Source organism: Dermochelys coriacea, chromosome 28, assembly GCF_009764565.3.
Source record: "Dermochelys coriacea isolate rDerCor1 chromosome 28, rDerCor1.pri.v4, whole genome shotgun sequence".
Lineage (NCBI taxonomy): Eukaryota > Metazoa > Chordata > Testudines > Dermochelyidae > Dermochelys > Dermochelys coriacea.
In genome coordinates, this window is record NC_050095.1 from 3,045,860 (window position 1) to 3,072,776 (window position 26,917).

At 47.6% G+C, this 26,917-nt stretch overlaps 2 protein-coding genes, 4 non-coding genes and 1 pseudogene across 8 annotated transcripts in view; 3 read left to right on the plus strand and 4 right to left on the minus strand.

Moving 5' to 3' along the window:
- LOC119849428 (zinc finger protein OZF-like) overlaps positions 1-26,917 on the plus strand; it is a 776,365-nt gene that overhangs the window by 612,312 nt on the left and 137,136 nt on the right. The gene's annotated exons all lie outside the window — the stretch shown is intronic.
- LOC119849371 overlaps positions 1-26,917 on the minus strand; it is a 1,398,949-nt pseudogene that overhangs the window by 581,215 nt on the left and 790,817 nt on the right.
- LOC119849376 (zinc finger protein 420-like) overlaps positions 1-26,917 on the plus strand; it is a 3,142,523-nt gene that overhangs the window by 375,978 nt on the left and 2,739,628 nt on the right. The window lies entirely within an intron of this gene.
- TRNAT-UGU lies at positions 6,589-6,660 on the minus strand. The gene has a single exon. It is a non-coding gene; the product is annotated as a tRNA-Thr (tRNA).
- TRNAV-AAC lies at positions 9,426-9,498 on the minus strand. The gene has a single exon. It is a non-coding gene; the product is annotated as a tRNA-Val (tRNA).
- Positions 17,357-17,428, minus strand: TRNAC-ACA. Its single transcript has one exon. It is a non-coding gene; the product is annotated as a tRNA-Cys (tRNA).
- TRNAS-GCU lies at positions 21,120-21,201 on the plus strand. The gene has a single exon. It is a non-coding gene; the product is annotated as a tRNA-Ser (tRNA).

The window sequence follows — 26,917 nt, forward strand, 5'->3', positions numbered from 1 at the left end:
CAGCAACACATTGATGGTGACAAAGGATTGAACTCGACTCCGCTCTTTTCACAGACACATTTGTTTAATTCTCTGAGGCCAAACATAAGTTTAAATGAATTTCCAGGGCTGAGGAAAGGGACTTTGGGATTGATTTCACTTGTCCACCAGTGCAGCATTTAGCGGTATAAATAGCACCATGGGCTGGACAGAGAATAGAGACACCCTGAGCTGCCTGGTAGCAAACCCTGGTTTCCCAGCTGCAATTGGACATGCTGCACATCTGCAGTGATGGTGTAAATAGCCCAGTATAGCTCTTGTGGGGTTTTGTGCCTGGCACAGTGGTTCTGGTAGAACTGCTGATGCCATTAATGGCTGCACGGTGCTATGGCATGATACCCACATACCCTAAGGCAACAGGAGGCTTATTCCACTCCCAGCTGTGATGCAGGGAGAACAGAAGTTAGTTTCACATGCCTCTTTTCCGGCTGTAATCTGGGGCACCCTGCTCCGTGGGGGGGATCCTGGCAGCTTAGACTCAGGGCTGAAACAGTCCCCTGATTTAGGCGGTGGGCGCATGGTTCGCAACACTCGGATGTCTCAGACAATCTGTCTCTCTCAAAGCCTCAGGCCCCAGGGAAGGCTCCTGCACTGCCTCAACTCCTTTCACACTCTCTAGAGAGGAGCAGCAGCCAGGGTTAGGGTTAAGTTGTGAGTGGCAGAAGCTTTGGGAGCTGAGAATTTGCCTGAGACCTCAGGGACACAGTGTGAGGGAGGATTCATAGATTCATAGATAATAAGGTCAGAAGGGACCATTCTGATCATCTAGTCCGACCTCCTGCACAGCGCAGGCCACAGAATCTCACCACACCCACTCCTATGAAAAACCTCACCCATGTCTGAGTTATTGAAGTCCTTAAATCATGGTTCAAAGACTTCAAGGAGCAGAGAAGCCTCCCTCAAGTCAACCATGCCCCAAGCTACAGAGGAAGGCGAAAAACCTCCAGGGCCTCTCCAATCTGCCCTGGAGGAAAATTCCTTCCCAACCCCAAATATGGCAATCAGCTAAACCCTGAGCATATGGGCAAGATTCACCAGCCAGATACCCAGGAAAGAATTTTCTATAGTAACTCAGATCCCATCCATCTAATATCCCATCTCAGGGGATTTGGCCTATTTACCCTGAATATTTAAAGATCAATTACTTACCAAAATCCCATTATCCCATCATACCATCTCCTCCATAAACTTATCGAGTAGAATCTTAAAACCAGATAGATCTTTTGCCCCCACTGCTTCCCTTGGAAGGCTATTCCAAAACTTCACTCCTTTGATGGTTAAAAACCTTTGTCTGATTTCAAGTCTAAACTTCCTGGTGGCCAGTTTATACCCATTTGTTCTTGTGTCCACATTGGTGCTGAGCTGAAATAATTCCTCTCCCTCTCCTATATTATTCCCTCTGATATATTTATAGAGAGCAATCATATCTCCCCTCAACCTTCTTTTAGTTAGGCTAAACGAGCCAAGCTCCTTAAGTCTCCTTTCATAAGACAAGTTTTCCATTCCTCGGATCATCCTAGTAGCCCTTCTCTGTACGTGCTCCAGTTTGAATTCATCCTTTTTAACCATGGGAGACCAGAACTGCACCCAGTATTCTAGGTGAGGTCTCACCAGTGCCTTGTATAATGGTACTAAAACCTCCTTATTCCTACTGGAAATGCCTCTCCTGATGCATCCCAAAACCGCATTAGCTTTTTTCACAGCCATATCACATTGGCAGCTCATAGTCATCCTATGATCAACCAATACTCCAAGGTCCTTCTCCTCTTCCGTTACTTCTAAATGATGCGTCCCCAACTTATAACTAAAATTCTTGTTATTAATCCCTAAATGCATAACCTTACACTTCTTACTATTAAATTTCATCCTATTACTATTACTCCAGTTTACAAGGTCATCCAGATCCTCCTGTATAATATCCCGATCCTTCTCTGAATTGGCAATACCTCCCAGCTTTGTATCATTTGCAGACTTTATTAGCACACTCCCACTTTTTGTGCCAAGGTCAGTAATCAATGTCTTTAGTGTAAACCAGATAGTTTTCTCTTGTGTTTTATTCATTTACATCACTTCTCCTCTACCTCCTCCTAAAAAGTGAAAAAAGAGAGGTATTTTTCCTCATAATGCAAACATTCCCACATAGGAGACCCCTTCCACCAACACACATGGCAGAAGAACCAAAGATATATGAATTTACAGAAGTGGTTGAGACCTACGTTGGGCCAAACCACAACTTGAGCCAAGTTCAGTTGTTAGCAATGGGGATTAAAAGAAAACTAACATATATGACAAGAATTTGTGATCATTGAATATGTTAGTGTTACCAGTGAAAATGAAATTATAGGTGAAGTTATTGGTTAAAGAATAAGAGACTCGTGTGATAATCTGAATTATTTTGGAAAACTGAAAGTTGTCTTGTTTTTTGTTTTGTTAGTTGTACAGGAAGAGTTGGGACACTTGTTCTGCTTCAATCATTTATTGTCTCTCTGTGTGTTCTCTGTCTCTTTCTTCTCCCCCCATTTCTCATCTCCAATGTCTCTGCCTTTCTCCTCTTGCTCCCTCCCCCTGCCCTTTCCCAAGAACTCTCACTCTACAGCATTTAGGAAAAGCCAGAGTTTCCATGTTCTGCACATGATCCTGTGTCAGAGGACACGTGACCCAGGTCAGAACGAGTCACCAGAACAATATGACCCTTCATGGGAGACTTGTCTGCCAACTCAGCAATTTACACCCCTCCTCCCTCACTAAAGGGGGTGGGGTACAGCTCTGACTTAGAGGCCCCACAGGAGAAATTTCAGCCCAAAGAGAAATTTGTGTGAAATGCTGAGAAGTGAAGAGCTCCCTTCCTCACAAAGCCCAGAGCTCTAGTGTCACCCCCATGGCACCAGCACAGGGAACCCAGTGGGATGGGGTTACAGAATACAAGGGGGAGGCAGCAGGGGAGAGAGGTGACAGGGAGTCTCTCTTTTTCCTTCTCTCTTCACTTTCTGTTTTTCTCTTCTCTTCCAGTAACTGCAGTCACAGCAGGGAGGGATTTGACGGATTCTGTGACTTACTGTGACCTCTGTGACTTCTGCAGTGGCCAGCTGGCCCCGGAGACTGCACAAGCAGTGGCCAATGCACCTGGCCCTGGGGACCTCTGGAGCAGCGGTTCTGAGGGCAGCAGGAGCAGCCTCAGCTCAGTGGCTCCCGCCAGCATTCCTGGGGTGGCCGGAGAAGCAGCTGGCCCCCTGGGGCTCCCTACCACCAGCAGCTGGAGTGGCCGCAGACCCCTAGGGCTTCTCCCCCTGCAGGTGGTGCCAAGGGCCCTTCGGACTCCCTCCCCCCCACAGCTGGTGCCACGGACTCCCTGGGCTCTGCTCCCCAAGATTCAATGAGGGGTATTTATGGTATAAGTCATGGACAGGTCATGAGCAATCATTTTTTGTTTCTTGCCCATGATGTGTCCGTGACATTTATTAAAAATACCCGTGATTAAAAAATCGCCTGACTCATTATCGATCAAATAAATCAAAAGGCTTCCACCTGCAAGTGGATTTAGCCCAGGACCCTCAAAGTCAGCAGTTGTTACACTCCCCACTGAGCTCTCTGATCAGGTGTCCTAGCGCTGGAAGCCTCCTGTTGAAATCCTAAAATAGCGGTTTTGTACTGGGGGGCTGATATTTTGAACTGAAGGTTGTAGCTCCATTGTTATTATATTGAGTTGCTTCAAAACAGCAAGTGAAGAAAGTCTCCTAAGGGCCAGGCTCTCTGCCATTGAAACAGCTGACATTGCTCTCCAGGAGTCTGTGTGCGCCACACAGCAAAGTACAAACTTGCTCCGAATTGAAGGCGGGGGCAGACAATGACAGGGTTGGTAACACAAATACTTCAGACTATTAACCCTAGATCCCTTTCTTCTTTAACCCAGACATGCCAGTCGACTGTTAGCCATGGCATTGTCTTCATCTTAAAATACCTCTCGGTACATTTAACAGAGGAAGTGAAACCGCCTCCCACAAATGGCTCCCTGTTAAGGAGTTGTACCATACCTGCCCCTGGAGACTGGTTTTATACCCTTAGAGCTTTTTCTCTTCAAACCCCTTATCCCAATCTATGGGCTGACTTGCGCATTTCAGAGTTTAGAATTTACTCTCACCACCCTAGTATGGCACTTTCCATGTGAATTGGGCAAGCAAGTGGGGGAAGCTACATGGCTTATGAAAACCAATGCTCTGGGTGAGGCCTGAACTCATAACATCAGCAGTGTTCCCCCCGCCACTAAAACCAGTTGCACCACCGCAGGTGCTTCTTAGGCAAAGTTGGGAAGTAGGCAGTTACCTGTGTCTTTGGTTAACACCTCTGGGTGGTAACGAAAAGGCTGATGGTTCAAATCCAACTGACAATGGAGCTTTTTAGCTTTGAGAATCTAGAACATTTTAACAGGGAGAAAATCTCCTCTATTCTCATCTAGCCCCTTTTGACTCTTTCTGCCCGTCTTCTTCCTCCCCTCTCAGTGTCTTTCCTTCCCCATTGGGGACATGCAGAGATGAGCTCTGGTCAGTGTGTGTCCTATACAGGGGAAGGGGGTCTCACTAAAGCAGTCAACCTGTGGAACTCTTTGCCAGAGGATGTTCTGAAGGCCAAGACTGTAACAGGGTTCAAAAAAGAACAAGAGAAGTGCATGGAGGATAGGTCCATCAATGGCTATTAGCTAGGATGGGCACGCATGGTGTCCCTAGCCTCTGTTAACCAGACGCTGGGAATGGGAAACAGGGGATAGATCACGTGGTGATTATTTGTTCTGTTCATTCCCTCTGGGGCACCTGGCATTGGTCACTGGGCTAGATGGACCTTTGGTCTGACCCAGTATGGCCGTTCTTATGTTCCTGTGTAACACTGATAATGGGTAGGTATGTGGGAAGGTGTCTGCGTGGTTAAGGGGAGAAAGAATGGAGAACTAACAGTGGGGTCCAGAGAGATTCCCCCCACAGATTGGAGACATCCCCTGCTTCCCACCATCACCCATCTGTGGGAAGAACAACTTGGAGTTTCTTGGGGAAGACACTTTTAAAAATGCAAGTGTAACATGCTAATTCCATTTTAATAAGATCAAAACCTCCTGAAACTCAGTGACACAATCACTGGAATGAGTTTGTCCTGATATTTTACTGGCTGCAGGCACAAAGGAAGAAAAATTACACTTCTGGTTCAGAGTCAATGCACACACAAGAATCAAAGGGCTTTTTATTCCTTAGGTTCTGCCACCATATGCTGCTTCCATTTCATTTCAATCCTTTCCCAAGATTTCTCATTGTGCAAAGCAACATTACGCCCTTGGGAGAGACTGGACCAGAGGCTGCATTCATTTAACCTACCAAAAAACAAACAAGCAGAACCATAGATTAGGACCTATGTACTCTCCAGGTTCCTCCAGCCCAACCTTCTGCTGATGCACCTCAAGCCACAGCCATGCAGAGTTGGAAGCTTGCACTGCTTAAATTCCATGACACTGAGGGATTTCAGCTCCCCTTTGTCCAGAGGAAACCTTTATCCCACTCCCAACCAGGTTCTTGTCCATGGGATCACTGTAGGGGTCTGGGTCCCTGTTTGTCTAGTCTCTCTATCTAGGACAAGCCAGGGTGCCTCTATATAAATCCATGGTATGCCCACATCTTGAAGACTGCATGCAGATGTGGTCACCCCATCTGAAAAAAGGTATATTGTAATTGGAAAAGGTTCAGAAAAGGGCAACAAAAATGATTAGGAGTATGGAACAGCTTCCATATGAGGAGTGATGAATAAGATTGGGACTTTTCAGCTTGGAAAAGGGATGATAGAGGTCTATAAAACAATGACTGGGTTGGAGAAAGTGGATAAGAAAGTGTTTACTCCTCTTGACACAAGAACTAGGGGTCACCAAATGAAATGAAGAGGCAGCAGGTTTAAACCAAAGAAAAGGAAATATTTCTTCACATAACACCCAGTCAACGTGTGGCACCCTGGGGCACCTAGGATTGGCCACTTTGAGAAGACAGGATACTGGGCTAGATGGACCTTTGATCTGATCCAGTATGGCCATTCTTATGTTGTGTTCTTATGAACTGGGGTGTATGAGCACTCATTGCCCTCTGCGGATCTGCCCTTCTCCTTCCCCTTCTATACTCTCATGTTTCATTGACTCCTGCCTTTTTTCTATTCATCATCAGCATCATTGTAAACAAGCTGCCCTCCCCTCCTGTCCCCTCAAAGAGACAGTGTCCCCTGTCTTGTGTAAACCACTGACTTCTCTCAGCACTGACTGCCCCTCTGGGTCCTTGCCCCTCGGTCTGTGCTGATGGGGCCCTTCCCTCCAGTCCTGGAGGATTCTCCCTTCTCCTTCCTGTCAAGCAGCCCAGTGGGTGGGAATCTTAAAAGCACCTAGCTGATTTAGGAGCAGAAACCCCTGCAGAGCTTCCATGCAATTGGCACTTTCTCCTCATTGCTCAGGATTGAAACTTGTGCAAGTGTGAGACTGGTGGGCCACATCCCAGCTGGGCATGAGCAAAGCAGCAGTGTAAAAGGCAAACTTGGAGAGGCTGGGGATTGAACCCAGGACCTCAAACATACAAAGCATGTGCTCTACCACTGAGCTACATCCCCAAAGTGACCTTCTTTGCTAGTTGTTGCGCTCAGAGCCTGCCTCTTTCTAATGCATCCAGTGGCTTATAAGCTTCATGGGAAGTCCTTTCCCCCTGGATCATGCTCTCGTGGAGGTTGCTGGTTCATAGGGGTCACTTTGCAGAAGAGCCAGATTCTATATGTGGGGGAGAGAGAGTGCCTGCCCTGGACTCAGGGTGCAGAGATACACTCAGCCCTCTCCCCTGAACTGGGGGTGTTGCAATCCCCTGCTGGAAGGTCATAGTGGTGGTGGGCACTGTGAACAGCTCAATCCCTGACCCTGGTGGCAGAAGTAGTGTGGGGAACTCCAGCTGTCTCTAGGACCTAGGGTAACCAGATGTCCCATTTTTATACCGACAGTCCCGATTTTGGGGTCTTTTTTTTATATAAGGTCCTATTACCCCCCACCCTCTGTCCTGATTTTTCATATTTGCTGTCTAGTCACCCTACTAGGACCTATTATTTCCACCTCCTCTAAAGTCCAGCTTTCCCCAGCACATTCATTGCAGTGCAATTGGGTCAGTTTCCATGGCTCTACAGCAAAGAATTACTCCCAGTTTCCCTTCTATCTGCAGCATGATTAGCCTGTGTCGGTGGTTAATAAGGTGGATCTAGTTGTAGATGGTTATTCATTCCCCACCTTGACAATTCACACAGTTCCTTTCCTATTCAAATCCCCAGCACTTCAGTGATCCTGGAAGCAGGGGTTGGGTTTGCCCTGAGATTTTCAGGGTTCTTTTTCCTCTCCAGCTGAAGTGAACTCAGCCTGTTCCCCATCCCACATATTCCATGAAATAACAAGAGCAACATAAAGAACATGTCTTGGCCAGGGCAGGATGTGCCCAGAGCCCCCTGCTTGTCCATTGTTTCCATTACAGAAGAGGAAGGTTCCATGGAATTTGACACCCTGCTTTGCACAAGGGACAGAGAAAGATCTTGCTGTTCCGTGTCTGTGCAAAGAAAATTGTGCTTCAGTGTGAAAGAGAGGCGGGAATAGCCCCCTGGTGGGACAATCTCCTCAGGATTAAGAGCAAAGGACTCAGGCTGAGAACTGATTTCACTCCACTCATCTGGGATTTAACAAATTGTCTTCCATGGAGACATTGGGAACTTGTGACATTGATCCAGATTCGGGGGGTTTGGGCTCCTTTAACTCTTGGTAAAAACGTGAACTTGATTCTAAGAAGGAAGAGAGGAGAAGAGGAGAAGCCTGAAACTGACTTTAGTTCCAGGCTGGGGTCTCCTGGATGGGTGGAAACTTCCTTCCCTGATACCAGGGGACAGCAGCTACTGGCGACATACCAGGGCTGGGATGAAAGGGGAATGTTTCATGGACTTTATGCACACAGGGCCCCACTAACTCTGAATCTTCCACTTAGAAAGTCACATCTCGGTCAACGGCAGGACGGGGGTTAGAAAAGAGATTCTTTGTTCCTCCCCTTCATGAGAAAGAAAGTAAGGGCTGGACACTCAGGTGCAGAATACAACCTTTTCCTCTGGCTGAGGAGCTGAAAACCAGGCACAGATGATTGGTGTCTGCTGTAAGAGGTGCGGAGGGGCACAATTTCAAGGTTCAGCCTCACTTCCTTAGGATCAGCAGCCCCGCCCCCCCCGCCCCCCCCGGTGTGAACAATGCAGGAAGAGGAAGCAGAAAAGGCAGCTCCTCTCCACTTACCCCTCCGGCAGCTGCCGTGCAGGGAGAGAGCCTGGCAACACCACATGATGTAGCAGGGACAGCTAATCCAGGTGGGGTACATGACCCACATACTGCCCTCGGCAAGTGTTGCCTCTGAAATTAGGAACATTCAGGAGTTCAAAGGGCACAGCTGCACAGTCAGAAAAAAGCCCAGCACTACATGCCCAGGGTGAAAGGGTGTGCTAAAGCCTGGCATCAAGCCAGAAACCTTCAGATCTTCAAACTAATGCAATCTCAATGCAGATACTTTGGCAATGCCAAAGCCAACCAGGAAGGCTTAATGTACAAGCCACAGCACATACCAGGAAGATTTAAATCTGGATATCACAATGTAGGAGACAAGCAGTGGACTTGGTCCAGAGGGGCAGGCTGGGGTTTCCTATATCGCATTCACTCTAGCCAGCACCTGCCACTTGGCAAGCTGCCACTGGTGCCACCAGGTCGGCCAAAAAGAAGCAGCTGTTCTCACCGGAACAAGTCCACCCACGGTTCACAGGCAACTCCCAAGCCCACCACAGCACACCATCTTGGCCAGAACGGAGCCCATTCGGACTCATCTTTGCTTCTCTTCCTTTCACCCAGAACCCCGCTTCTTCTCCTGGACTGCAAGTAGCCATCCCTGGGAAGCCAAGAGACAGTCACAGGATTCTACCTCCCAGCAGCCAACCGCACCTCCCCAGGCTTTGGCAGAACGAATGGTGGCGCTCTACTAACCACACTGAGGCACTTAGCTTCTGTCCTGCCGTCCTCAGCATGACTTTCCTCTTTTGCCCCATTCCTGCCTCCCTTCCTCCTTTGTCAAGTCACGCCAAGGAGGGCAGCCGGAAGAGCCGGCCTCAGTAGGCCAACGTCCAAGGGCAGAGGAGGCCAAGCCACAAGGCTCCAAAAGGTGACTGGCCTAGATGCTCTAGCTTTCCACGGCTAATGCCAAGGTGCTTTCTCAGCTCATTCCACCACCCTCTGTCCTGCAGGGGTCAGGGTTATCCCAGGGACAGGCCAGTGGCAGAAGGAAGAGCATGTTGCTGGACAGCTAGGGAAAAGTAATCCAGCATGTTTCTGCCCGGTTTCGAACCGGGGGCCTTTTGCGTGTTAGGCAAACGTGATAACCACTACACTACAGAAACTCTGTCATAGAGCTCTGCCCCTCCCTTCAAATGAGCTACAAATTCAATAAAAGATAAGGTATTCAAAATTTTAACATACGAGGTGGGGCAGCAGAGAAGCTTCTTGCCTGGGGTGCCCTTTGGTCTAGGGAAGGCCCTGTCAGGGAGAGCAGGTGTTCAGTTTCATGGGCCTATTTTCAGGCTGTAATCTGTGGGCACCCTGTTGTGTGGGAGGGATCCCAGTAGTCCAGACTCAGGGCTGGAACAGGCCCCTGATTTAGGGGGTTGCCATTTTGTTGCCCTTTCACCCAGGTTGGGGAGATCTTTTTGTAGCTCTTTGCAGTCTGCTTTGGTCTTCACTCTCCTGAGTATTTTGGATCATCTGCAAATTTTGCCACCTCACTGTTTACCCCTTTTTCCAGATCATTTATGAATATCTTGAATAGTCCTGGTCCCAGTATTGACCCCCTGGGGGACACCACTATTTACTTCTCTCCATTTTGAAAACCTTTTAACCACTTATTGATCCATGAGAGGACCTTCCCTTTTATCCCAGGACAGCGTAATAGCAGAATAGGGTTTCGTTGGGACGGGGAGTAAATCGAGACTATATCAGGAGGTTGTACAGATTTACTGTCTTTGTGTAAGCGTGTGTGTGAAAAAATCAGTCTTTGTTGCAAGTAGGTTTTGAACCTCTGCTGGGAAACCTCACTTGATTTATTAGCCCAAGGCCTTAACTACTCAGCCATCACAGCTGTTTCCAAATCAAAGCCCCAATTCCAGATAAACTGATAAATAAGCCCAATGCCCAGATTCGAAGTCATCTGAAATTCAAAGAGTAAATCCAGCACCCAAAGCAGAGGGGGGAATATATTGCTTTTTCTCTTTACTTAGCCACATGCAATAGCTCAGAGAGCTCTTTTAAATGTCTCCCCTCCCACAACCTGGGAAAGGGGAAGGATTCTCAGGTTCTAGCTTGATTTGGAGGAGGATCACTGGACCTGAAAACCATTCCCTGTCCTTTCCTAGAAAAACCTGTGATGCACAGAACGAGGCGGAGAGAAATGCTTACTGGAGCCAAGAATTGTGCCCCTGGAATAGCAGCAGTATTGGGCAGCTGGAAATCACACAAAAAGAGCGGAAGCCTTGGTGGTTCAGAAATAGATCTCCTAGGTACTGTATGGGAGGTTTAGGTTTGTTTTCTGGACAATAGCAGTCTGAGTTTTATTGCCTCCAAATTTCAGGAGAAAAATTCAGACCCAAACTGTGTGGTGGGGAGCTCGATCGCGGTTTCTTTGATTTGGTTTGTTCTCTTATTCTCATTTTAAAAGCCCTTGATCATTTTGATGGGAAAAATGTTTGTACAAGGCCAAGGAAAAGTAAGAAAAGTTAAAAATCTGTGTTGGAGTGAGGGGGTTTCTCTGAGCCAGGGCAGGGGTGGAGATTTTCATGGAAGGGGGTTAAGGATAAATGGGAGGCTTTCCCTGGAACACAGGGGGATGTTTTACAGTTTAATTTTTCCAAAGGGAAACCTCCCCACGTTCACAGTGCTGCTGCCCAGCTCAGACCCCACTGACACCCCTGTGATGAAGTGGGAATTTTGTGAATATTTTGTATGCATATTGGGTATACCTCAGTTTCCCCTATTTGTTGCACAATTCTCTAGGTCAGAAGTCCAAAATTTGGGGTGCCAAGTGGAATGGAGTAGCATTCAGGGGAATGCAACTGGGGCCGGGGCCAGCCCCCACAGCAGGTGGGGAGGGAGCGCTGCCCAGCTCCGCTCCTGGCCCCAGCTGCTGGTCCTGGCTGCCGGCACCACTCCCAGGGCTCCATTTCCAGCCCTACACCTGGGGCTTTGCTGCCAGTCTCAGCCCCCACCCCCAGCTCTGGCCCCTGCCTCAGCCCCCTTACCCCTGTCCGCATCCCTTCCCCCATAGCTGTGGCCCCACTCCCAACCACAGCTAAGGGGATGCATGGACAAGGGTAAGGGGGGGGTGACCCTCAAAAGTTTTGGGACCACTGAACTAGGTGATGGGACAAGGGTGTTTAATCTTTGCAGAGACCCCTAAAGGGCATGTGTGGCTGCTGTCTAGCTTCTTGGGCCCAGACAATGGCCAGCAATTCTGTATCTGGGGCATACCTGCTGCAAGCAGCCAGCTGGCTGGGAGGAGCTGGAGAAGAAAGAAAGAGGTGGAGGCCAGGGGACCAGTTTGCTTGGGAAACAGAACGAAGGGCAGAAGAGGGGCAAAAGGGCATGGCTGAGATTCGGCTGTTGGAAGCAAGGAGTCTGCTGTTTTGGGGACTTGAGGGGAGAGCCCAGGCTCTGAGTTCTGGGTCTCCCCAAGATGGACTTTGCTGAATTTTCCTGCTTCCTGTGCTAACAAAGAACTTTCCCAGGATTTATTCCAGACCGCTAATAAACCCTTCTGTTTTACAACACTGGCTGAGAGACACTGGTGATTGTGGAAGTTGGGGATGCACGACTCCCCTTTGGGGAGTGTAAGGCTTTCCAAGGTGTCCCACTGAGATGACTCACTACAGGAAGCTCTTGGTGTGGAACAGGGGTGCTGAAAGGTCCAAGGTCAGTCCCAGGAGGTGCTGAAGGCAAGGAGGCTTCCCCTAGTGTGAGCATGCCCTGAGGGGTGTCACCCTGAAGAGGGTCCTGCCTGGGGTTGATTCAGAGCTGTTCCAGAGCACTGAGCCTGTGTGCCCATGACAGCCCCCCAGCATGTGACCTACAGGCTCCACTCTGGCAAAGCTCCCTGTAAATCAGAGGCAAACTCCCCACTTCTCCCAGTTAATCTCCCCCTGCACAGAACCCAGAGCAAGTCCTGCCTAGCTGGGTCTCCTGACAACCACAGCTGTCCAAGGAGCTGGCCAAGCTGTTCCCCTAGGTCCCTGTTCAGGGGCAGTTGTCAGTCTCATGAGTATAGTGGTGACTATCCCTACCTCTCACTTGGGGGACTACGGTTTGATTCCCTGATGAGAAAGCTGTGATTTTGACACCAAATATAAGTCTACAGTACAATTAAAAACACACAGCTGGTCCAAGCCAGCTGATTGGGGCTTGCCAGGTTCAGGGTCCAGGCCAAGGGCTGTTTAATTGCAATGTAGAAGTTCTCGCTCAGGCTGGAGCCCAACCACTGAGATCCTCCCCCCTCACTAGGTTCAGCAGCCTATATGCTGAAGATAAGTTTATAATTGGGGTGCGTCGTCACCGTGCGGAATCGATGGCCGCCGCTCCCCTGTCGACTCCGCCTCTCGCCATGGTGGAGTTCCAGAGTCGACAGCAGAGTGATCAGGGATCAATTTATCACATCTACAGTAGAAGCAATAAATCGATCCCCGATAGATCGATCACTAACCGCTGCCTGCGGGTAGTGTAGACATGGCCTTAGAGCCCCAATTTCTATTTCAGAATAGCAGCCGTGTTAGTCTGTATCCACAAAAAGAACAGGAGTACTTGTGGCACCTTAGAGACTAACAAATTTATTAGAGCATAAGCTTTCCTGGCGTACAGCCCACTTCATCAGATGCATAGAATGGAACATATAGTAAGATATATATTGTGACAGGGTTGGGCTGGATGGCTACAGGAGAGTAATAGAAAGCAGATATATTAGCCCCAGGCTAAGTAGGTCCTTTTCCCTGGGTAAGGTAACAGGGAAGGTTCCAGAACAATCAGGAACGTTCTGGAGACAATTAAGACAGACAGACTGATTAGAACACCTGCAGCCAATCAAGAATCTGTTAGAATCAATTAAGGCAGGCTAATCAGGGCATCTGGGTTTAAAAAGGAGCTCACTTCAGTTTGTGGTGCGTGTGTGAGGAGCTGGGAGCAAGAGGTACTAGGAGTGAGAATGCGGACTGTTGGAGGACTGAGGAGTAGTAGCATTATTGGACACCAGGAGGAAGGTCCTATGGTGAGAATAAATAAGGTGTTGGGAGGAGGCCATGGGGAAGTAGCCCAGGGAGTTGTAGCTGTCTCACAGCTGTTCTAGGAGGCATTCTAGACAGCTGCATTCCACAGGGCCCTGGGCAGGAACCTGGAGCAGAGGGTGGGCCCAGGTTGCCCCCAAACCTCCCAACTCCTGGTCAGACACAGGAGGAGTTGACCTGGACTGTGGGTTCATGAAAATGGCCAAACTGAGGGCTGCTGTGAAGCTCCAAGGCAAGCAAATCTGCCAATAAGCACAAGACCCACCAAGGTAGAGGAGGAACTTTGTCACATACATATATCTACAGAGAAGTTGGAAGTTACCATAAAAACTGTGAGAGGATAATTAGTTAAGATGACCTATTATCAGCAGGAGAAAAAAACTTTTGTAGTGTTAATCAAGATGGCCCATTTAGACAGTTGACAAGAAGGTGTGAGGATACTTAACATGGGGAAATAGATTCAATATGTGTAATGACCCAGCCACTCTCAGACTCTATTCAAACCCAAGTTAATGGTATCTAGTTTGCATATTAATTCAAGCTCAGCAGTTTCTCATTGGAAATGCATCCGATGAAGTGAGCTGTAGCTCGTGAAAGCTTATGCTCAAATAAATTTGTTAGTCTCTAAGGTGCCACAAGTCCTCCTTTTCTTTTTGCGAATACAGACTAACACGGCTGCTACTCTGAAACCTGTCATTGGAATCTGTTTCCAAAGCTTTTCTGTTGCAAAATTGCCACCCTTAAGTCTTTTACTAAGTGGCCAGAGAGGTTGAAGTGTTCTCCTACTGGTTTTTGAATCTTATGATTCCTGATGTCAGATTTGTATCCATTTATTCTTTTGCGTAGAGACTTTCTGGTTTGGCCAATGTACATGGCAGAGGGGCATTGCTGGCACATGATGGCATATATCACATTGGTAGATGTGCAGGTGAATGAGCCCCTGATGTCTTGGCTTATGTGATTAGGTCCTATGATGAAGTGAGCTGTAGCTCACGAAAGCTTATGCTCTAATAAATTTGTTAGTCTCTAAGGTGCCACAAGTATTGCTTTTCTTTTTGGTCCTATGATGGTATCACTTGAATAAATATATCGACAAAGTTGGCATCAGGCTTTGTTGCAAGGATAGGTTCCTGGGTTAGTGTTTTTGTTGTCTGGTATGTGGTTGCTGGAGAGTATTTGCTTCAGGTTGGGGGGCTGTCTGTAAGTGAGGACTGGTCTGTCTCCCAAGATCTGTGAGAGTGAGGGATCATTTTTCAGGATAGGTTGCAGATCTTTGATGATGCACTGGAGAGGTTTTAGTTGGGGGGCTGAAGGTGACAGCTAGTGGTGTTCAGTTATTTTCTTTGTTGGGCCTGTCCTGTAGTAGGTGACTTCTGGGTACTCTTCTGGCTCTGTCAATCTGTTTTTTTCACTTCAGCAGGTGGGTATTGTAGTTTTAAGAATGCTTGATAGAGATCTTGTAGGTGTGTGTCTCTGTCTGAGGGACTGGAGCAAATGCGGTTGTATCTTAGAGCTTGGCTGTAGACAATGGATTGTGTGGTGTGTCCTGGATGGAAGCTGGAGGCATGTAGGTAAGTATAGCGGTCAGTAGGTTTCTGATATAGGATGGTGTTTATGTGACCATTGCTTATTAGCACAGTAGTGTCCAGGAAGTGGATATCTTGTGTGGATTGGTCTAGGCTGAGGTTGATGGTAGGATGGAAATTGTTGAAATCATGGTGGAATTCCTCAAGGGCTTCTTTTCCATGAGTCCAGATGATGAAGATGTCATCAATGTAGCGCAAGTAGAGTAGGGGCGTTTGGGGACAAGAGCTAAGGAAGCGTTGTTCTCAGTCAGCCAAAAAATTGTTCGCATACTGTGGGGCCATGAGGGTACCCATAGCAGTGCCACTGACTTCAATGTATATATTGTCCCCAAATGTGAAATAGTTGTGGCTGAGGACAAAGTCACAAAGTTCAGCCACCAGGTTTGCCGTGACATTATTGGGGATACTGTTCCTGACGGCTTGTAGTCCATCTTTGTGTGTAGTGTTGGTGTAGAGGGCTTCTACATCCATAGTGGCCAGGATGGTGTTTTCTGGAAGATCACCAGTGGATTGTAGTTTCCTCAGGAAGTCAGTGGTGTCTCGAAGATAGCTGGGCGTGCTGGGAGTGTAGTGCCTGAGGACAGAGTCCACATAGCCAGACAATCCTGCTGTCAGAGTGCCAATGCCTGAGATGATGGGGCATCCAGGATTTCCAGGTTTATGGATCTTGGGAAGTGGATAGAATACCCCTGGTCAGGGTTTTAGGCGTGTGTCTGCACAGATCTGTTCCTGTGCTTTTTCAGGGAGTTTCTTGAGCAGATGGTGTCATTTCTTCTGGTAATCCTCAGTGGGCTCAGAGGATAATGGCCTGTAGAATGTGGACTTAGAGAGCTGCCTGGCAGCCTCTTGTTCATATTCCAACTTATTCATGATGACAACAGCATATCCTTTGTTAACCTTTTTTATTATGATGTCACAGTTGTTCCTGAGGCTGTTGATTTCTATTGTGTGTATACAGGAAGGTTTGAATGTGTAACAGGTACGTTTGGTAAAGCTTAGCTATTTTATGTTTGTAACAGGCTCTTGCCCACCTCCAGCAGAGTTTTCAATCACATACTATGGCAACTTACCAAATGTCATGCAAACTAGTCCATTCCTCCCCATATTCAATCTCTGACCTGAATGTTAGAATGAGGCAGAGAATTGGGAAAGTATCACAATAGGAATACATTAAAAAGTGGGAAATGCATCCGATGCATCCGATGAAGTGAGCTGTAGCTCACGAAAGCTTATGCTCTAATAAATTTGTTAGTCTCTAAGGTGCCACAAGTACTCCTTTTCTTTTTGCGAATACAGACTAACACGGCTGCTACTCTGAAACCTATTAAAAAGTGGGATTAATCGAAGATGGGATGCAGACAGAGCCTGTTCTATAGCAGGTGAAGTGACAGGGACACACTCACTCGTGCTGGTTCTGAAATAATGGTGGAAGCAGGTCAAAGAGAATGAGCTCATGTGGGAGCTCTAGGCAGCTCTCCTGTCAGTGCGTCACACACCTGGGAGGTGTTACACAAAACATAGCACTTCCCATCTGGAAGAGAAACAATTCTCCCCACTGCCACCACTTCATTATACTATCCATGGGGCTGTTTGTCCTGCAGGACTTTGATCTCTCTGGGTGGTCCATGGTGATCATAAAAGAACCATTAGGGGAGCAGGAGTCATCCCAATAGAAGTCTCTTCACTTCTTTCTCAGTACACCTTCTTAGCTCTGGCTTTGGGTGCTTTGAAGTTGGCTCTCCAGTCTTGATTTTAGGTGGGATCTTGACCACCTTCTGGGGCTTGGCAGATTACACCTTTTGAGGGTTTTTCTCTACCTTTTTGGTCCCCCCTGCAGTCACCACATTCTGATGATTATTCCAGACATGGGCATGGTGGCCTTCTTGGGGATCTTGGCAGCTTTAGTCAGCTTCTTGGTGGCTATATTCCTGCTCAGAGCCACTGTCTTCTTCTCATGCCTTGTCCTGGGGGCCCAGCTGCTGGTTGAATGTGAAAGAGCCACCACCAGAGTGCTGGTGACTGTAGCCTTCACCAAGTTGCCTTTGCTCATCAGACTTCCGAACCCCCAACTGGAGGTGGTTCTTGTTCTTCTGCACAGCATAGCCCCTGGAGAACAGGGATCTGCAAATGTGTATTCATATTATATCTTTGTTTAATTTATGAAAACATAAACTAAACACAGAAGACTGGAATGATTTCAGTTGATGGACAGGTTTGCTACGTTTTTATGCATTTGCACAGTGAAACATTGAGTGTTTACATTCATTTCAAGAATCCTCATACAGTGGAATTCATGAACATAATGGAGAATGGAAATGAAAATATATTTTTTTTTTTAAAAAAAAGAGCTTATAAGAGGGCACTTGAATTTGAACCACAGACCACTTGATCTGTAGTCAAACACTCTACCACTGAGCTATACCCCCATAACAACAGTGGGCTGGAGTCACGATCTCCAGGACTTTGAAGGACAGATCCTGCTTCAGCAAGCTCCTTTTCTACTCCCAGACCACAGGTGCTTTTAATAATGGGGTTCGATTAAACTTCATAAATGTGGTAAACACCGCAACTTGCACACCCACTGACATAGCTTCTCCCACTGACATAGCTACCACCTCCTGGGGAAGTGGACTAACTACACTGACAGGAAAACTCTCTCCCATCAGCACAGAGCAGTGGTTTTCAAGCTGTGGGACAGGACCCCAGGGTGGGTCGTGACCCTGTTTTAATGGGGTCACCAGGGCTGGCGTTAGACTTGTTGGGGCCTGGGGCTGAAGCCAAAAGTCTGATTCCCCACCACCCAGGGCTGAATCCCTCAAGCTTTGGTTTTGCTCTCCCCCGCAGAGGGGCAGGGCTCAGGCTTCAGCTTTGGTTCCCCCCCCCCGCCCAGTGTGGAGCGGTTTGGTATTTGGTCCCCCTTCTCGAGGTTATGTAGTAAGTTTCTTTGGCAGAACGGGGTTGCAGTGAAATGAAGTTTGAGAAACCCTGGCACAGAGCATCTTCATTACTGAGCTGCAGCAGTGTAGACTCAATGTTTGAAATGTAGACTTGTCCTTGGCCTGAGAGTAAAACTAGACTTGGCTCCCTGGGTGCTCGGGCACTGAAAGTACAGCCATGAAGGCACCACACACCAGCCTTCCCTAATTGGCAAGAACCAAACTGCCACAGAAAGACCTCCATGCTTTCCTAGGCCAGCTCCCTAAGCGCTCAGCCACAACCACTTAATACAGGGGCTTTTCTACACGATGGTTCTGTTCTCATTGAATGGTCATTTCCAATTGTTTGCTGAGACCAGCTTACCCAGCACACTCACTGCTGTACAGTTCGGTAAGTGCGGCCCTTGCTGAACAGCGAGAATTTCTGCCCATTTCCCTACTGGCTGGAGCCTGGTTAGAGTGTGTTTGTGGTTAATGATTTTGCTGTAGATTGTTCATTCCCTGCTTTGACAATTCAGACAGTCCCTTTTCCCGTTGTATCTCCAATTGCAGGGGTGGGTTCTCTTTGGGTCACTGAGATTTTTGGGGGAGTTGGTGGCACCTTTCTTTCCTCACCCTGGAGTAAACCTAGGTTTTTATTCCATCGTTCATGTTTCATGGAATAACAGCAGCAGCATGAAGAAAGAGGAGAGGGAATATCTCACTGTTAGGGCTGAAGGTGGCCACGCCCCTCTATCTGACAGTTGCCATTGCAGGAGAGAAGGTTTCAATGCAATTGAATGCCCTCGCTCAGACTAGAGACACAGAAAGGTTTTGCTGTTCATGGATCTGTGCAAAGGAAATTGTGTCTCTGTGTGAAACTGAGGAGGGAAGTGAAATGCCCACATGGTGACGCAAAGCCCTAAGGCATGACTGGAGTGGACTCACCTGGGATTGAAATGACATTTCTTTCTGTCAAGTAGTGAGAAATGTGACATTAATTCAGATGCAGCATTGAGGCTTCTTTAGCTCCTTGTAAAAACTTGAACTTGATTTCCCAGAAGGCAGAGAGGGAAAGTCTGGAGCTGCCTTTAATCCCAGTCTGAAATACAAGGGAGAATTCTGGAATTGAAGGAATGGGAAAAAATGGAGAGGAAAGAGAGAGAGAGAGAAAACACCTCTTTTCTCTTCTACCCCCTCCCAGCAAGAAATGTTCTCAATGGGGAAACTCCTCACCAGGACCAGCCTTAGGGAAAATGGTGCCCTGGGCAAAACCTGAACTTTGGCACGCCCCTGGCCCCTGTGGGCTCCCTACTCCCCCTTTGCCCCTAGTTCCTGCACTCCCAACCCTTGCACCTCCTTCACCCCAACACCTGCCCCCTCCTGTGCCTTAACCCCTACACTGTGTCCCCTTTGCCCTTAACTCCCATATTCCCTTCCTGTGCCCTCAGCCACTGCCCCTCTCCTGCACCCCCTTCACCCCTAATTGCTGTACCCCTCCTGCGCCAATGTGGGGAAACTGACCTGTGTGCATGGGGCACCTGGCATTGCTGCCTTCTTCTCCCTGGAATGCTGCTCTTCCGGGCACCCCTAGGGGCTGTGGGGGTGGGGGGGTGAGGAGTGACTTCAGAGCTCCCTGCATCCAGGTCACCTTCCTCACCTGGGCTGTATAAGGGGAGGGCAGAGAGAAGCAGCTTCTGATGCTCGTCTCAGAACACAGCCCAGGTGGGGAAAGTGATCAGGATGCATGGAACACTTCGTGTTGCTCCTCGCTCCCCTGCAACCCTCTATGGGGCCACGGAGGAACATTGTGGGAGGGGTTGAGCTGGGAAGAAGCAGGGAGAAATCTGGGAGCCCCCCCGGGAAGCAGTTTCTGACACTACACTGGCAGCGTGCACCTTTGCACTGCTGCATGTGCCCCTTTGATGACCGGGTGCCCTGGGTGCCTGCCTGGGTGGCCCACCCCGAAGGCCAGCATGAACAGCAGAGAACACAGAGATACTGGCCACACACTGAGCAGTAGTAGCCTGGGCGGCATGTCATGGAGGCTCGGGGAAGCTAAGCCTCCCCGAAGCTGTGTTGCCAAGGGGGCAGTGGCGGGTTGCCACATGGGCCAATGGGGCCCATGATTAGGGCCCCTGGACAAATTAGGCCCCCTGGAAAAGTCTCCCCTATGTTGGCCCCAGGGCTGGAGGTGCTCTCATTCCCTGCTATGGCCGGAGGCGGGGGGGCTGCAGCTGGGGCACAGAGCTTCTCTGGTCTCAGGGCCATGGGGGGGGGGTTAAGGAGCAAGCAGGGTGGGGCAGTGGGGGAAGGGGTGGAACAGAGATGACGTAGTTGATGGGACCATGGGTGGAGGCGTGAAGAGGGTAGGGCTGCAGGCAGAAAGGGGGGGGGGCAGGGCCACGGTTCCAATGCCAGGGTCCCTGCTCTTGTTCTACCTTTCCCTGGGCTTTGGCATCACTAGTCCTTGCTTAGCGAGTTGGGTCAGTGGTCCCCAAAATGTGGAGTATGCCTCCTAGGGAGACACAGAGGAATGTTCATGGGGGCACCTCAGGGCCTGAGCCAGCCCCCTGGAGGGCAGGGAGGGAGCACCACTCAGCTCCACTCTGCCCCCGCTCTTCCCCAACCCCACCCTCAGCCTGGGCCCCTGGCTCCTGGCCCAGCCTCGTCCCCCTTACCCCTGTCCGCACCCCTCTTCCCAGGAAACAACAGCCCCACTCCCAGCCCTGGTTCTCGACTGTGGCTTCTGAGGAGCCGCAGACACGGATAAGAGGGCACAAGCTTGGGGACCACTGGTTTAGGTGAAGTCCCCTTCACCAATCACTTCTATGCAGTCCAATAAAAGATATTCCTCACCCACCTAGCCCCTCAATCAGGATGGACTAGGTATGTTCTGCTGCCCTTCACTCATACAGGAAGGATAATAACATTTCATTTCACTGAATGCTAAAGTGATTTGTAACCCAACACCAGCCAAAACGGGTCATTCTGGCAAAGCGGCTCCATCACGCTGTATACTGAGGCAGAGCAGGAGTGTCTATGCAAACGGTCGGTTCATGAAGTCTTTCCCCCAGCTCCTCACTAGATGTGAGGGGGGAGCTCATTCAGACCCTGCTTATGCTTAGTATTTAAAAACGCCTTATTGTCCCTATCTCTGCTGGCCTTAGATTTCTCTTCATGTCCTTTCCCTGACAGCTCAGATGAGGTGGCCGAGTGGTTAAGGTGATGGACTGCTAATCCATTGTGCTCTGCACGCATGGGTTCGAATCCCATCCTCATCGAAGGCGTTCAGTCTTCTCTCTTCCTTTACAAACAACCATCTCCCCCTTTGGTACAATGACAGACCAAACCATGGTGCTTCCTGCAAACAAAAACCTTCTCAGGAACTCAGATCCCCTGCTTTAAATGAAATGTGGTGCTGAAAGAATTGTCTAGCTCTCTATATCTTATCTCAAAAGGTAACATCCTCATAGTCTCCCCCAGACACCCTGGCACCTCCCCAAATTATTAAAATGTCCCTGTCCTCAGCAAGGTCATGACAGTGACCCACAACTAGAGTATGTAGGCCAAGCTGTTCTGAACGAGGCAACTCAAACATTTTCTCTCTGCTTCCCTTGGCAAGGTCTGACTGGGAAAACAAAATCCCCCAAATTGAAAATTTTCTGCTGAAAAATCAATACTAGTCTGTTTGGGGACTTTGATTTGAATGGATTATTATTATTCTCTTCTGATCTCTGAATTATTTCAGTTCAGTCTTTGTCTTCCTGATGTGTTTCCAGGTGTTGAGTTGTGGGGGAGCAAGGCCAAGTCAGGATGTCTCTTCCCCTCTTTCATAGTTTCTTCCAACTCTCTAGAAAGCTCCTTTGCTAGGATGGGAGTCAAGCAGTGTCCATTGTCTCTGTGCTATCTTGGAGAAGTCTGCATTGTACACAGTTCCTGGGATAGACCTTGGGAGTGTGGATACCTTTAATGGGCCAGCAGCGAGTCTGGCTTTTCCATTGTCGCACCTGAAAGGCTGATGGTGGGCATTTCCCAACCTCATAAATATTTCAATAATGCACACAGAGTAAAACTTCATCACTTCTCAGACAAGGCTAGCACACACCATCCAACCAGGTATTAACGTTCATCAGATCACAACTTTTACAATGATACCTCACAAGACACATGTTGTACAAACCATATCATCATTATATGACAATGGTGACTATGGGGCTTCCTCCTGACACAATCGTTGTCTTCTACCTGAAGAAACGGCCTCATTTCAACCTCTCCGGTAACATTACAAAACCAGCTGCTTAGCATTTTTATGATAGAAGTTGGAGGGAATTCAAAGATCCTCCAAAGCTGTGCATTCAGGCCACCTAGTTGGGTAAATTCCATGCTCCTTATCCAGAAGAGACTTGACATGGCTTGAGAGGAGGCAGGCTTAGCTGTTCAATATATAGATGGAGGGAGAAGGGCACAGTACATTGACAATGTAGAACGTGAGACTCATAATTGGTGGTTTTGAGTCATAAGTGGGTGCCCTACCTACTCTGGTTGTGTACTCTGAGAGTTATCTTCTTGCTTTCCATTTAAGGTCAGGGTGGCAAAACTTTTCCCCTGGCCTGCTCAGTGAACCCTTTGCTGAGAAACTTTCCATGTATTTGACTGCATGTCAGTTTCCTATATTGTTAGAGGAGGCCCAAGGTGCTGGAAAGGAAATGTCCTTGGAAAACTCAGATATTCCTGTTCTCCGAAAAAAAGGCAGGTATTAGTTAGACACCATTGCTTCTAGTATTCCTGTGGAATCCAAGGCTAGCTGAAGAATTTCTGTCTATATTAGAAAGAATCATTCCATTGTAAATACAAATGAAATGAGATCTGCAGCTCGAGTCAGTGCCTTTTAAAAATATTTGCTGAGAAAAAAGCCATTCTCTCCCTTGTTGATAAGGTCAAGGAGCCCTTTTTTGCTCCCAATTTCAAATGCGGAATGAATGGACATTTTTGTTTAAAAACTTTCATTGCCCTGTGGGAATTGAACCCATGACTCGGCTGTTAAAACACCAGAGCCCACCACTTAAAGGACCAGGTAGGGCCATTTCTTTCTGACAAGAAAGCTTTGGTTTTCTCAGGCTACTAGTTCACCAACCTTAAAGGCTGGTCCAGTCTCCATTGCCCTGAAGGGACAAGAACAGAGAGTGAAGGATCCCCTGTGCTCAGTGTCACAAACTGAGCCCCAAAAATGGACGACATGGTGTCACAATCTCAAATTATGCTTCCAGTTCTTCCATCAGCATCACAGGAGCAAAACAAAGAAATCACCAGAGAAGCAATTTTCCTCTGCTTTCATTTACCCCAGTGCAGTCCTCTCCGCTTCTTCTTCTGTTTATAATCTGGAAGCTCTGTCAGGGGAAAAAATCATTGAGCTGACAGTATTTCTGGGACAGAAACCCAGAGGGGGGAGTTGATGCCACCTGATGGGAGGCTGATTCATTTTCATAGGTCTCATGGCTTTAGCTGCCCCTAGTGTAGCTTTCATTTTGTCAGCACTGCGCGCTCAGGAAGGTGACAAAGTGCTGAGCCCTGCTTCTTTTGGGCCACTGGGAGCATGGGGATTGCACACCAGCTGCAAGCTCTTCTGTCCTCTCCTTGTCCTGCTTGGCTACCCCAGACTCTTTCCCACAAATGGTTTCATCAGATGCTGGAGGGACCTAAGGACCTACGGGTTTCCCTCACCCACCTCGTAAGGCAAACTGTGATACCCTTCTCTGACACTTCTGGGGCCACATTTTCTTTGAGGAGCTTCTCCGCAGGAGGTCTGATGTCCTGCAAAAATGTGTGTGTGGCTTGGGGGGAACCTACTTGTCTACCCCCACTCTGGGAGCTGAGAAGCTTTTTCTGACTCTCCCCCACTATGTGAGTCAAAGAGCATCTCTCCGTGGCGGGAGAACACTAAACTCCACCCTCTCGTGCTTGTTTCTCTGACCAGCTGGTAAATCAACCCCAGCTCTCTGATGTAGAAATCAGTATCTAACCAGCCTTGTAATAGCCCCTGTTTGCTAGCTGGAGAGCAAAGGAATGAAGACAGAAGGCAAATGTCAGAAAAGGAATCTCAACTCACACTGTGACTATGCCTTTGAAGAAGCGCTACAGACAGCCTGGCTAGCTAAGTTGGTAGAGTATGAGACTCTTAGTCTCAGGGTCATGGGTTTGAGCTCTGTATTGGGGGTTTGATCTTACTACCTTAAGTGTACTTTTTTGTTTATATGGTGAGTCCAAAATGAAATGCACTTTCTTGCCTCTCAACAGTCTTATGCAGGAAATGTCTCTTCCTCTTAGCTTAGATAGAAGAGGAAGAGAGAACAAACTGACATTTCCACATATTCAAGGGACACCATCATAAGACCTAACCACATCAGCCACACCATCTCTTGTTCACTTGCACATCTACCAACATGGTCATAGAATATCAGGGTTGGAAGGGACCTCAGGTCATCATCTAGTCCCACCCCCTGCTCAAAGCAGGACCAATCCCCAATTTTTGCCCCAGATCCCTAAATGGCCCCCTCAAGAATTGAACTCACAACCCTGGGTTTAGCAGGCCAATGCTCAAACTCTGACTTATCCCTCCCCCTGAGAGATACCATCATGTGCCAGCAATGCCCCTCTCCCATGTACATTGGACAAACCAGATAGTCTCTATGCAAAAGAGTAAATGGACACAAATCAGACATCGAGAATTGTAACATTCAAAAACCAGTAGGAGAGCATTTCAATCTCCCTGGACACTCAATAACAGACTTAAAAGTGGCCATTTTTTTAAAAAAAAACCTTCAAAAACAGAGTTCAACGAGAAACTGCAGAACTGGAATTAATTTGCAAACTTTACACCATCAAATTAGGCCTGAATAAAGACTGGGAGTGGCCAAATCACTACAAAAATAATTTTCCCTCTGTTGATACTCACATCTTCTTGTCAACGGTTGGAAATGGGCCACATCCACCCTAATTGAACTGGACTTGTTAGCACTGACCCCCCCCACACACACACACTCTGTAAGGTAACTCCCATCTTTTCATGTGCTGTGTATTTATACCTGCCTACTGTATTTTCCACTCCATGCATCTGATGAAGTGGGTTATAGCCCACAAAAGTTTATGCCCAAATAAATTTGCTAGTCTTTAATGTGCCACAAGGACTCCTTGTTGTTTTTAAAAATGTGAAGGGCGCAGTAAGGAAATTAGTATCTCAGAGCTTGCGGTAACATCATTTGAAGAAGAACAAGAGGTTGATGTGAAAAAGGGCTAAGGAAATAATGTTATTTCAAAAGGGAAAAGTGGTGTTGTGTGTGTTGAAAGGCTGGCTTAGAAATTTCCAGTTGTTATTTTCTGATCCATCCCACCCTTCAGCAGCTAGACTTCAGGAATGGAAGAGGCTACTGATCCTTCTCTCCAGCTGGTTAATTCTGAAGACTAGTCTATGGAGCTGGGTGAATGGTTTTTGGATGAATATTTTATTTACTGAAATATTTTGGTGGACCAAAAATGTTTTTTTTTTAATTTTGTTTCAACAAGAAAACTGAAAAAAATTAATCTTGGGTCAACCTGGATTATTATTATTATTATTATTATTATATAGGTTAGACTAGCTAGCAAGCAAGGAAATAAATGATTTGCACAGCTCTACTTGTATGAAAGGTCCACAATCGGAACATGCCTATGCTCTGTTCTGAGGCCATTTGAGTTTCACGTAGTCTCCAAAACCCATCTGAGCATGATGAAGTATGAGTTGAGGGGACAAGAAGTGATGATATGTGTTGAAAAGCTGAATTTCCTGGCTGGAAATCAAACTCAGCTCACGGTGGTGAAAGCACTGAAATTGAACCACTAGATTAGACCACCACGGAGGGTGGTTTTTTATTACCTGTACTAGGTTTTCGCCAGCTACTCTGACTAATTTTGGAACCTGGTCCATTCTCAATTTCCCTGAGGGGACAAGAACAGAGGGTGAAGGATCCCCTGTGCTCAGGGTCACAAACTGAGCCTAACCAAAGGCATTGACACAAACTCAAATGATGCGTCAGCTTCCTCCACCAGGATCACAAAAGCAACGCAAACAAACCCCAAGAAGTACAATCCTTGTCTGCTTTTATTTAGGCCCATCACAACCCTCTCTGCTTCTTCTTCCTCCTACCTAGAGGCTCTTCCAGGAAAACACATGGAGCCAATCCTAACTCTATCCTAGAAACTCAGGGAGGGGTTTTGATAGCACCTCACACGAGCTGATAGGAATTAGATTCCGTGTAACGGGGCCCTTAGCTTTGCCTGCTCCCTAGCCTTGCTCTCTCAAGGCTCTTAGGCAGCAAATGTCTCCTCCTGTCTCTGAGCTTTAGTGGAACAGAAAGAGAGGACAAATTGACATTTTCATCATCCTCCGAGAGTGAGAGAGAATTTTCTCCTCTTCTATTCTAGCCTAGCTAAGAGAGGGGAAAAATAACCCTTCAGGAGCTCACTGTCCCCTTCAGCGATCTGTAGCTTCTCTACTTCTTCCTACATTGCTGCCAGCTCTGCATTGGGCATATAAGTACTTCCGTGTCATATCCTTCCCAGCCCTCTTTATTGTCACAGAGGTTGTTTCAGGCTGCGGATGGAGTCAGCTCTCTGCCTATCGACTGGGTCACACTGTATTCCTCGTTAATGCATTTGTGATTGATTTATAAAAACTGGCCTGAGAGTAAAACAAAATGGCATTAAAACTTTTTTAAAAAAAGACGTGTCCTCAATTTATAATATTGGAAATTGTTTTGTTTTCTGTTTCTTTTATATCAATTTACTGTGCTAAAAATATCAAGGGAACAGTAAGGAAATTTGTAGCCCAGAGCTTGTCTTAACATGGTTTGAAGATGAACAAGCTGTTGAGTGTTAAAAAATATTATGGGAAAAATGTTTTTTAGAAAGGGAAAAGTGATATTGTATGTTAAAAGGATGGGTTAGTGATTTCCAGTTATTATG